The sequence below is a fragment of the Scylla paramamosain genome, chromosome 36 (genome assembly GCF_035594125.1).
Source record: "Scylla paramamosain isolate STU-SP2022 chromosome 36, ASM3559412v1, whole genome shotgun sequence".
Classification (NCBI taxonomy): Eukaryota; Metazoa; Arthropoda; class Malacostraca; order Decapoda; family Portunidae; genus Scylla; species Scylla paramamosain.
The window spans coordinates 10,984,408-10,994,407 of NC_087186.1; the positions used below are offsets into that span (position 1 = coordinate 10,984,408).

Genomic DNA, 10,000 nt, shown 5'->3' on the forward strand with positions numbered 1-10,000 from the left:
CACACAGACACTCGCTTCTGCCAAAATTAAAAGGAGCGATGACAAAAGACGACAAAATAAATAGAATGTTTGTTTCCTGCAAAACATAAAAAAAAATATATATATGAATTAAAAAAAAGCTGGAAAAAATTACTCCAGGAAAAAAAATTAGAGTAACATGAAAATATAAACACGTAATATTTTAAGGAAGGGAAAAAAAGGAGAAAATGCGCAGAAAGTGAAAGGAAAACATAAAAAAGGAGAAATTTAAGACTTTGAAAGTAAAAACAAGAAAACGAAAAATTTAAAAAGCTCAAATGTTTATCTTAAAAGAACTTAACTAATGTAAGCCTAAAGAAATTACAAAGTGGAGGTACTTCAGAGGAGGAGGAGGAGGAGGAGGAGGAGGAGGAGGAGAATATGAAGTGGAGGAAGAGTGGAAGGAGGAGGAAAGAGAAGAACACTCAACTCAAATTTTCCTCTCTCTCTCTCTCTCTCTCTCTCTCTCTCTCTCTCTCTCTCTCTCTCTCTCTCTCTCTCTCTCTCTCTCTCTCTCTGGCCTAATATGGTAGATGAAACAGATATTAAATTATGAACGAAGTATCGCGTGGAGAGAGAGAGAGAGAGAGAGAGAGAGAGAGAGAGAGAGAGAGAGAGAGAGAGAGAGAGAGAGAGACTTTTACACACGGGAATGAAGTGTTGATACAAATTCTTGACAACAAAAAGAAAATAAGGAGATACGTACTCTCTCTCTCTCTCTCTCTCTCTCTCTCTCTCTCTCTCTCTCTCTCTCTCTCTCTCTCTCTCTTTGCCGCAGTCCTCATTGATAACGCGTTGAACAGTGTTGCCAGAACTCATCACAGTCAAACCTTACCTTGAGTCATGCAAGATCCGCTTTCTTCCTCTAGTTTTTCCCTTTGAATTGGCAACACTGGCGAGTTTCCAATTAGTGAATAAAGTCCCGTTGCTGCCTCTCTTTCTTTTAGGGGGGAAGGGGGGCGGGGTGGATGAGCTGGGCGTTCTTACCTGGAAGGAGATAATGAAGCGTGGTACTCAGGTGTGTTTCAGGAAGGTAAGTTTGTAAATTTGTATGAAGAAAAGTTGTATTAAATAAAAATAAATAATAAAAGACTAGACACTTTCTTATATTGCGTGACTTGAAACATGATTCATTCACTTCATTGTCATCCACTTCCACTATTCCACACCCTCATGCACTTCTCAAGGTGTGGATCTACCTGTCATTTCCACCTCTTCCCTACCTGTCATCCACCTGTCGTGCCTGTCATTCATTAATTATGTTACCTTTCACCCACCGTCTATCATTGACTTATTTTCCACTATTCATCCACCTTTCATCCACTTCTTCACCTGATTTCCACCTCTTATGTACTATCCACCAATCACCAACATTTCATCCACCTTTCATACAGTTACTCGCCTGATTTCCACCTTTTATGTACATCCACCAATCATCAACATTTCATCCACCTTTCATCCACTTTAATTGTATTCCACCTGCCACGTACCCCCTACATCCACCTTCCATCCACGAGTTATCCATTTATCAACACGCTTTCATCCACTTGTACCTCACTTTCATCCATCAATCATTTACTTCATCATCCACCTAGTCATTTGTTTCCTCTCACACATACAACATTCACCCACCTATGCACACCTGCCACCACCACCACCACCACCACCACCACCACCATGACTGCAATCACCACAAACACGTTGCTATCTCCTGCTTCCTGTTTCCTCTGGCCTAGTAAACCCTTGTGAACTCACGTATACCTGGCCCCTCGTCACCTTCACCTAGTTATCTGGCGTTCTTGAAGGTGAGAAGGAAGAAAATCACTTGTTTCATTCTTTACCTGCAAATTATATACCTCTCTGACTACTACTACTACTACTACTGCTGCTGCTACTACTACTACTACTACTTATTTTACGATACATCAAAGAAGTTAATCGATGGAGACAATGGGAGTGGAGAAAAGATTAAAAAAAAAATAGTGAAACAAGTAAAAATTTTTAACTTGGCATACCTGTTGCGAAATTTGATTAGAATCCACAGGTGAAAGAGTTTTGACACACGGAGAGAGAGAGAGAGAGAGAGAGAGAGAGAGAGAGAGAGAGAGAGAGAGAGAGAGAGAGAGAGAGAGAGAATAGACACACTGACAGCGATTAGATTAAAGTTAAAATGGAACGTATATTGAATTTAAAAAAAGAAGTGAACCTACAGAGAGAGAGAGAGAGAGAGAGAGAGAGAGAGAGAGAGAGAGAGAGAGAGAGAGAGAGAGAGAGAGAGAGAGAGAGAGAGAGAGCATACACCAAAATAAACAGTATGTGTGTGTCTGTATCACTGATGTATTTCAACACACACAGACACACACACACACACACACACACACACACACACACACACACACACACACACACACACACACACACACTGTTGGGCCAAAGGAACAGTAGGACAGTAAAGACGAAGGTTCCCCCCGCCCATACGTAAGCTTCTGCAGATAACAACAACAACAACAGCAACAACAACACTACTACTACTACTACTACTACTACTACTACTACTACTACTACTACTACTATAATAATACCTATTGACTAAACTAAGATCCTTATATAGTCTCGAATAGCTAAATATTGTACGTAAAGAAGATTATATCTGTTTTTCAATCAACAGATCACCTTTACACGTATCTGCACATCTTTTTGTACAGGTAAGGACTCTATATTGTTCCCTACCCACCCCTTCCTCCCCCTCCTCACCTGGCCCACACCTGCCCAACTCTTACGTCACCACGACAGGTGTGTCATTTGCATAATTAAACCAGTGACCCTTCTTTGTTTTTTCCTGTCTACCTGTTTGTTTGCTTGTTTGTTTGTTTGTTTGTCTATCTGTTTGTTTACTTGTTTGTTTGTTTGCTTTTTTTGTTTTCCTATGTTTGTTTTATCTACCTATGCTTGGTTTGTATACCTGTTGTGTTAGTTTGTTTGTTTGTTTTGTTTTGTTAGTGTTTTGCGTGGTTTGTTTATCATAAATTCGTGTGGGTGTGTTGTTGTTGTTGTTGTTGTTTTGTTGTTGTGCTTATTATATATGTATGGCAATTTGCTCCCAACACACACACACACACACACACACACACACACACACACACACACACACACACACACACACACACACACACAGGAAACCACAGCCCCATTCAAATCAACCTTCATTCTCTCTCTCTCTCTCTCTCTCTCTCTCTCTCTCTCTCTCTCTCTCTCTCTCTCTCTCTCTCTCTCTCTCTCTCTCTCTCTCTCTCTCTCTCTCTCTCTCTCTCTCTAAAGCTACAGTACGAAAAAGGGGAGAGAAAAATAAAGGCAGATTAAAAATGAACAGAAAATGAATAATGGAAACAATGAAGAGAAGTAGGAATAAAAGCAGAGAGAGAGAGAGAGAGAGAGAGAGAGAGAGAGAGAGAGAGAGAGAGAGAGAGAGAGAGAGAGAGAGAGAGAGAGAGAGAGAGAGAGAGCACGAGTGAAAATTTTGAAATGCACAAGGGAAGGGGTGAGAAGAGGGAGGAAGAGGACAGGTATAGAGAGCAGGTGAGAGGCAGGTAATGAGGCCCAGGTGTGTGTAAGAGTCCGCTGGAGAGGAAAACAAGGAGGAAAGGGAGAGGGGAAAACGAAAAGACCCATGAAAGGAATTTTTTGTTTGTTCGTTTGTTAAGGAAAGAAAATGGAAGTTTTTTTTTAGTTTGAGTGCTGAAAGAGAGAGAGAGAGAGAGAGAGAGAGAGAGAGAGAGAGAGAGAGAGAGAGAGAGAGAGAGAGAGAGAAAATTCATCGAAATATACGCATCGAAAAAACTCTCTCTCTCTCTCTCTCTCTCTCTCTCTCTCTCTCTCTCTCTCTCTCTCTCTCTCTCTCTCTCTCTCTCTCTCTCTCTCTCGTGATGTAACCAGCTATCAAATTCCCCTGACAAGTAATCCTGTCCGCCACATCCTAACTCACCACCACCATCACCACCACCACCACCACCACCACTAATACCAATACCACCACCATCACCACCATATTTTCCCCTCAGTATGACACCACAAACACCACACCTCTTTCCTCTCATGTCATCACCTCATCATTTCTCTTTCCTCACTTCATCACCCAAAGTACAGTCGTCTTTTGTTTTTTTCCTCCTCCCCTTATTTTTCTTTTCCTTTGTTTTCCTCTTTCCCTCATATTTTCCTTCATTTCTCATATTTTCCCCTATAATGGGAAACAGAAACCGACAAATGATTATGGTGAGGAAAGGAAACGTAATGTTATCTCTCTCTCTCTCTCTCTCTCTCTCTCTCTCTCTCTCTCTCTCTCTCTCTCTCTCTCTCTCTCTCTCTCTCTCTCTCTCGCTTTTTCTGTGATTTTTCCTTTTAAATGTATGATCTATGTCCACATTTTATGAGAGAGAGAGAGAGAGAGAGAGAGAGAGAGAGAGAGAGAGAAGCACCGCGTTTCGGCACACACTCCACGCATGCTCGCTCTTTACTCTCTCTGAATTTTGCATCTCTTCATTAGTCGCCTCGTTACAAGCAAAACCTTCAAAACATTCCTATTTTTCATCACATTTTTTCTTCAATCCATCGTTCCCTCGAGTTTTCGTGAGGAATTTTAACCCTTAATAGTTTTTACCGCTCTAGTTAACCTCCCTAGCACTACAAATGGTGTGTATGGAGAGGAACGAGAGAAGGGAAGAAACATGGTTATTTTCGTCTTTTTTACGGTACGGAAATATTTACGAGAGCTTAGCATGGAAATAGTTCCTAATAAGACTTATGTACTGAAGGGGAGCTTTGTTTTGCTGTGAAAAAATTCAAACTCAGAATATTTTAGATTTGCAGGAAGACACGAGAGAGAAAAAAAGAGGAGACAGATTTAATTTTTTTTTTTTTTTACGCTGTGGAAATATTCACAAAAAAAACAGTCTGCAATAATGTAGCAGAGAGGAAATTTTTGTTTATCAGTGAAAGAATTAAGTAAAACCAAGAATATTTTAGGTAGATACTCTCCTCATTGGGAATTCCAGAGTGGATGCGATAAGACTTAAAGTTTATGGGTCAGTCCGACAGTACAACGATTCTTACTTATACTCATCTCCTGTATTGTGTGATGTCCCTTCTTTTACTCACTACCTCTTCTTCCTCATCTCATTCCTCTGGTTTTGTTTCTCTCTCTCTCTTTCTTCTGTTTTTTTTTCTAATTTTACTTCTTTTTTATCAGTTTGTTTTTCTCTCTCTCTCTTTCTGTTTCTCTTCTTATTTTATTTCCTATTCCTTTCGTATTGTTTTCTCTTCCTTTCTTTCCTCATCTCATTTACTCACATTTTCTTCCTGTCTGTTTCTCTTTCTCTTCTTTATTTCGTTCCTTTTATCATTTGTTTTTCTTTCTCTCCTCACCTTTTCACTTTTTTTCGTACATTTGTTTTACCTTGTCTATTTCTTACACTTCTATCCTTGTTGCTCTCTCTCTCTCTCTCTCTCTCTCTCTCTCTCTCTCTCTCTCTCTCTCTCTCTCTCTCTCTCTCTCTCTCTCTCTCTCTCTCTCTCTACAACGATCTCATCTCACTCCCCTTCCAGCTCCCCTGTGGCTTTTTTTCCTTCTATCTTACCCCCTGGAACCCTAAAACCCTGGAACCCTGGAACCCTCACTTACTCAGACCCTTTTAAACCATCTACTGTCCCTGCTGCCCCTGCCCTCCACCCTCCCTTGCTCCCCTGGGCTAGTCTCCTTCCAATCCCCTTCCAGCTGACCCTCCTTGAAGCCCTCATGTCTCTTAGTCTGGTTCCTACGTCCTCAGTTCAACTTTTCCAGCACCTCTTGTTCTTTCTCTCAAGTGCCTTTCCAGTTTCTCTCTCTTCTCCTTCTGTTTATCTTTTTTTTTTTTCTTTATATTTTTTTTCAGTTATTTTTTAATAATTCTCTTGTCTTGTTTTTCTTTTTTTTTTTACGTTTAGTCTTCAAAGTTCCAGCGCCTCTTGTTTCTTCGCTCAAGTGGCTTTCCAGTTTCTCTCTCTCTCTCTCTCTCTCTCTCTCTCTCTCTCTCTCTCTCTCTCTCTCTCTCTCTCTCTCTCTCTCTCTCTCTCTCTCTCTCTCGCAGTGTTTACCTTTCTTCGTTTTCTTCTTCCTAGTTCTTAAACTTTCCAACACTTGTTGTTCCAGATCATCTTTCTTATCTTTTTTTTTTTCTACATTCGCAGTCTTCAAATTTCCAGCGTCTCTTGTTCCAGACCCTTCCCAGTCTCTCTCATGTTCCAGTCTTCATCTTTCTCTGCTTCCTTCATCCAGAATCTTCAATCGAGCACCTCTTATTCAGATCTCTCTCTCTCTCTCTCTCTCTCTCTCTCTCTCTCTCTCTCTCTCTCTCTCTCTCTCTCTCTCTCTCTCTCTCTCTCTCACGCACAGATAATCTCACGCTCCCAAATACAATAATGCAACTCATTGTTGTAAATTAATTAGTAAACATCCCACTTTTTTTCATTAATCATACGTGTCAATGATTCTAATTACCCTACAAAAAAAAACTGAATAATAATAATTAAAAACACACAAACAAACAGACAGACGTACATACAAATACACATACAGATAGACAGACAATGACAGACAGATAGGCATAGAAAAAAACAGAAAATTAATAAATCTTAAATAATTTTCCACAAAAAACACAAATTTCACTTTAACACACACACACACACACACACACACACACACACACACACACCTGTACACCTAAACAAACACAGGTGAGTGTGTTACCTGAGGCTAATTAGGAAGGACAGACTAGATGGACAGGGATGGAATGGAAAATGACAGTCAGACAGACAGACAGACAGACGGACAGACAGACAAATGACTGATTACAGCAGGGCGGCAGAGACTGATGGATGGAGAGAGAGAGAGAGAGAGAGAGAGAGAGAGAGAGAGAGAGAGAGAGAGAGAGAGAGAGAGAGAGAGAGAGAGAGAGAGAGAGAGAGAGAGAGAGAGAGAGAGAGAGAAGTAAACAGATTGACAAAGATAAATAAATGATATGTGTAATAGAGGTGTGTGTGTGTGTGTGTGTGTGTGTGTGTGTGTGTGTGTGTGTGTGTGTGTGTGTGTGTGTGTGTGTGTGTGTGTGTGTGTGTGTGACAGGAATGATTAAACACATAAATTACAAAAACAATGACACATATGTTCACACACACACACACACACACACACACACACACACACACACACACACACACACACACACACAATGAGGTCAGATACAATTAAGAAAACCACTTCAGGCTCTATTTCCACACGTAAATCATTCCCTCATTGACTCATCACTTTCAAATCACCAATTCTCTTCACACACACACACACACACACACACACACACACACACAGAGAGAGAGAGAGAGAGAGAGAGAGAGAGGGGTGAATGGGTACGTGTGCCAGTGTGTGCAACTTTCTCTCCCGTGATATATCGTAGGAATTTAGGATTATTTAAAGAAAGCCATAACTCTCTCTCTCTCTCTCTCTCTCTCTCTCTCTCTCTCTCTCTCTCTCTCTCTCTCTCTCTCTCTCTCTCTCTCTCTCAGGAATGAAAAGTGTGACTACAGAAAACAAGAGAGATACATTATACATACATTTCCGGTACAGTAACATACATACATACATACATACATACATTTCCGGTACAGTAACATACATACATACATACACACACGAAAAGACAGATAAAAATATATAAATAGATTTTACTGTCCATAAATTTTTCAAAACTCAAATATAAGAGAAAATATTTTGTATCTTGGTGTGAGAGAGAGAGAGAGAGAGAGAGAGAGAGAGAGAGAGAGAGAGAGAGAGAGAGAGAGAGAGAGAGAGAGAGAGAGAGATGAAAATGCAACATGAGAAAGGTGAGGAAGAGAAGAAAGGAGGAGGAGGAGGAGGAGGAGGAGGAGGAGGAGGAGGAGGAGGAGGAGGAGGAGGAGGAGGAGACTTAAGGAGGAGACGGGAAGGGGAGATGAATGAAAACACCTTAAGGGGGAGAGAGAGAGAGAGAGAGAGAGAGAGAGAGAGAGAGAGAGAGAGAGAGAGAGAGAGAGAGAGAGAGAGAGGCACCCCTTCATCAGCTAAGTCCCTCAGTTACCTTCACCTCACACCGCTATTCACTCACTTTCTCTACCACACTTCTCTACCACACTATCAACGCCTACCACACTGCCACACTTAGTACCACGCCTCCGTCTCTCTACCACACTGCACCACACCTCCTGTCTCTCTGTCTCATTGTACCACGCCTCCCTGTCTCTCCACCACACTGCACCACGCTTCCTGTCTATCTATCTCACTCTACCACACATTTTGTTTCTACCACATCACTAAACTCCTTATCTGTTTGTCGGATTTCTTCTTTATCTTTCTTCTTATCACGATTTTTCCTTCATTTATTTTTCCTTGATTTTTTTCCCCCTTTTTTTCGTTTATTTATTTGCTTCTTTCTTTTTTTCTTTTGTGATTGATCCAGAATGTATTTTATCACCGTTACCTATTCTCTCTCTCTCTCTCTCTCTCTCTCTCTCTCTCTCTCTCTCTCTCTCTCTCTCTCTCTCTCTCTCTCTCTCTCTCAATCGACCACTCGACTGCAGCTGCTTTCAGTCTAGGCTCTCTCTCTCTCTCTCTCTCTCTCTCTCTCTCTCTCTCTCTCTCTCTCTCTCTCTCTCTCTCTCTCTCTCTCTCTGGCGCCAGTGTGTATGTGTGTAAGTGTGTGTACGTGTGTGTGTGTGTGTGCAGATTCCATACTTCCTCCGCCTCCTCCTCCTCCTCCTCCTCCCACCTACTTCCTCCTCTTTCGTCACTCTTCTTTCCTCACCCTTCTTCTCTTCCTTTTCCTCTACTCTCTCTCTCTCTCTCTCTCTCTCTCTCTCTCTCTCTCTCTCTCTCTCTCTCTCTCTCTCTCTCTCTCTCTCTTCCTCTTATCATTTTATATCTTTCTCTTAACAGATACTCTCTCTCTCTCTCTCTCTCTCTCTCTCTCTCTCTCTCTCTCTCTCTCTCTCTCTCTCTCTCTCTCTCTCTCTCTCTCTCTCTATTCTATGTTATTCTATGTTTCTTCACTATCTACAAACAAACACACACACACACACACACTACTCCCACTACCCCCATCCTCTCTCTCTCTCTCTCTCTCTCTCTCTCTCTCTCTCTCTCTCTCTCTCTCTCTCTCTCTCTCTCTCTCTCTCTCTCTCTCTTACACCTACGCACACTCACCCCCCCCCTCCCGTGTACAAAACGGTCTTATAACAGCTTGTGGTCATTGGGGGGTGTAGTGGGGGTGTAGTGGGGGTGTAGGGGGTATAGGGAAGAGAAGGGGTGAAAAGGAGGTGTTTTTTGGGTGTACCGTTGCTGTTATTTATTGAAGTGTTGCTATTTTTGTTATTTTTTGTTATTTATGGAGTGGTGATGTCTGTTTGGTTTGTGTGTTTGTGTAAGTCTCTCTCTCTCTCTCTCTCTCTCTCTCTCTCTCTCTCTCTCTCTCTCTCTCTCTCTCTCTCTCTCTAAGTCTCTCGTGTTTACTTTGTTAATATTGGCAAGCCAGTTTTATTATTATTATTATTATTATTATTATTATTATTATTATTATTATTATTATTATTTTCGCCAATCTTTTTACTGTTCCACTAAGGTTTCTACTGACGTTGCCGCCGCTACTCTCTCTCTCTCTCTCTCTCTCTCTCTCTCTCTCTCTCTCTCTCTCTCTCTCTCTCTCTCTCTCTCTCTCTGTGTGTGTGTGTGTGTGTGTGTGTGTGTGTGTGTGTGTGTGTGTGTGTGTGTGTGTGTGTGTGTGTGTGTTCATCCTCTCCTATATCAAATTTTCTACATTAATTATCGTAACAAAGAGGATCTCTCTCTCTCTCTCTCTCTCTCTCTCTCTCTCTCTCTCTCTCTCTCTCTCTCTCTCTCTCCCCAAGTGTATTCATCCTTTCGTCT

At 41.5% G+C, this 10,000-nt stretch overlaps 1 protein-coding gene across 16 annotated transcripts in view; it reads right to left on the reverse strand.

Moving 5' to 3' along the window:
- The window catches only part of LOC135090979 (sodium/calcium exchanger Calx-like), a 68,923-nt gene that overhangs the window by 56,771 nt on the left and 2,152 nt on the right, over positions 1 to 10,000 (reverse strand). For 3 of the 16 annotated variants that reach the window (XM_063988243.1, XM_063988245.1, XM_063988241.1), the window contains exon 1: positions 854 to 989. The exons of 5 other annotated variants lie outside the window; for them this stretch is intronic. The gene's annotated coding sequence lies outside the window, so the exon portion shown is untranslated. Of the gene's footprint in view, positions 1 to 853; positions 1,006 to 10,000 lie in introns of those variants that run through there. 8 more of the 16 variants (XM_063988237.1, XM_063988239.1, XM_063988240.1 and 5 more) reach the window with 4 other exon arrangements.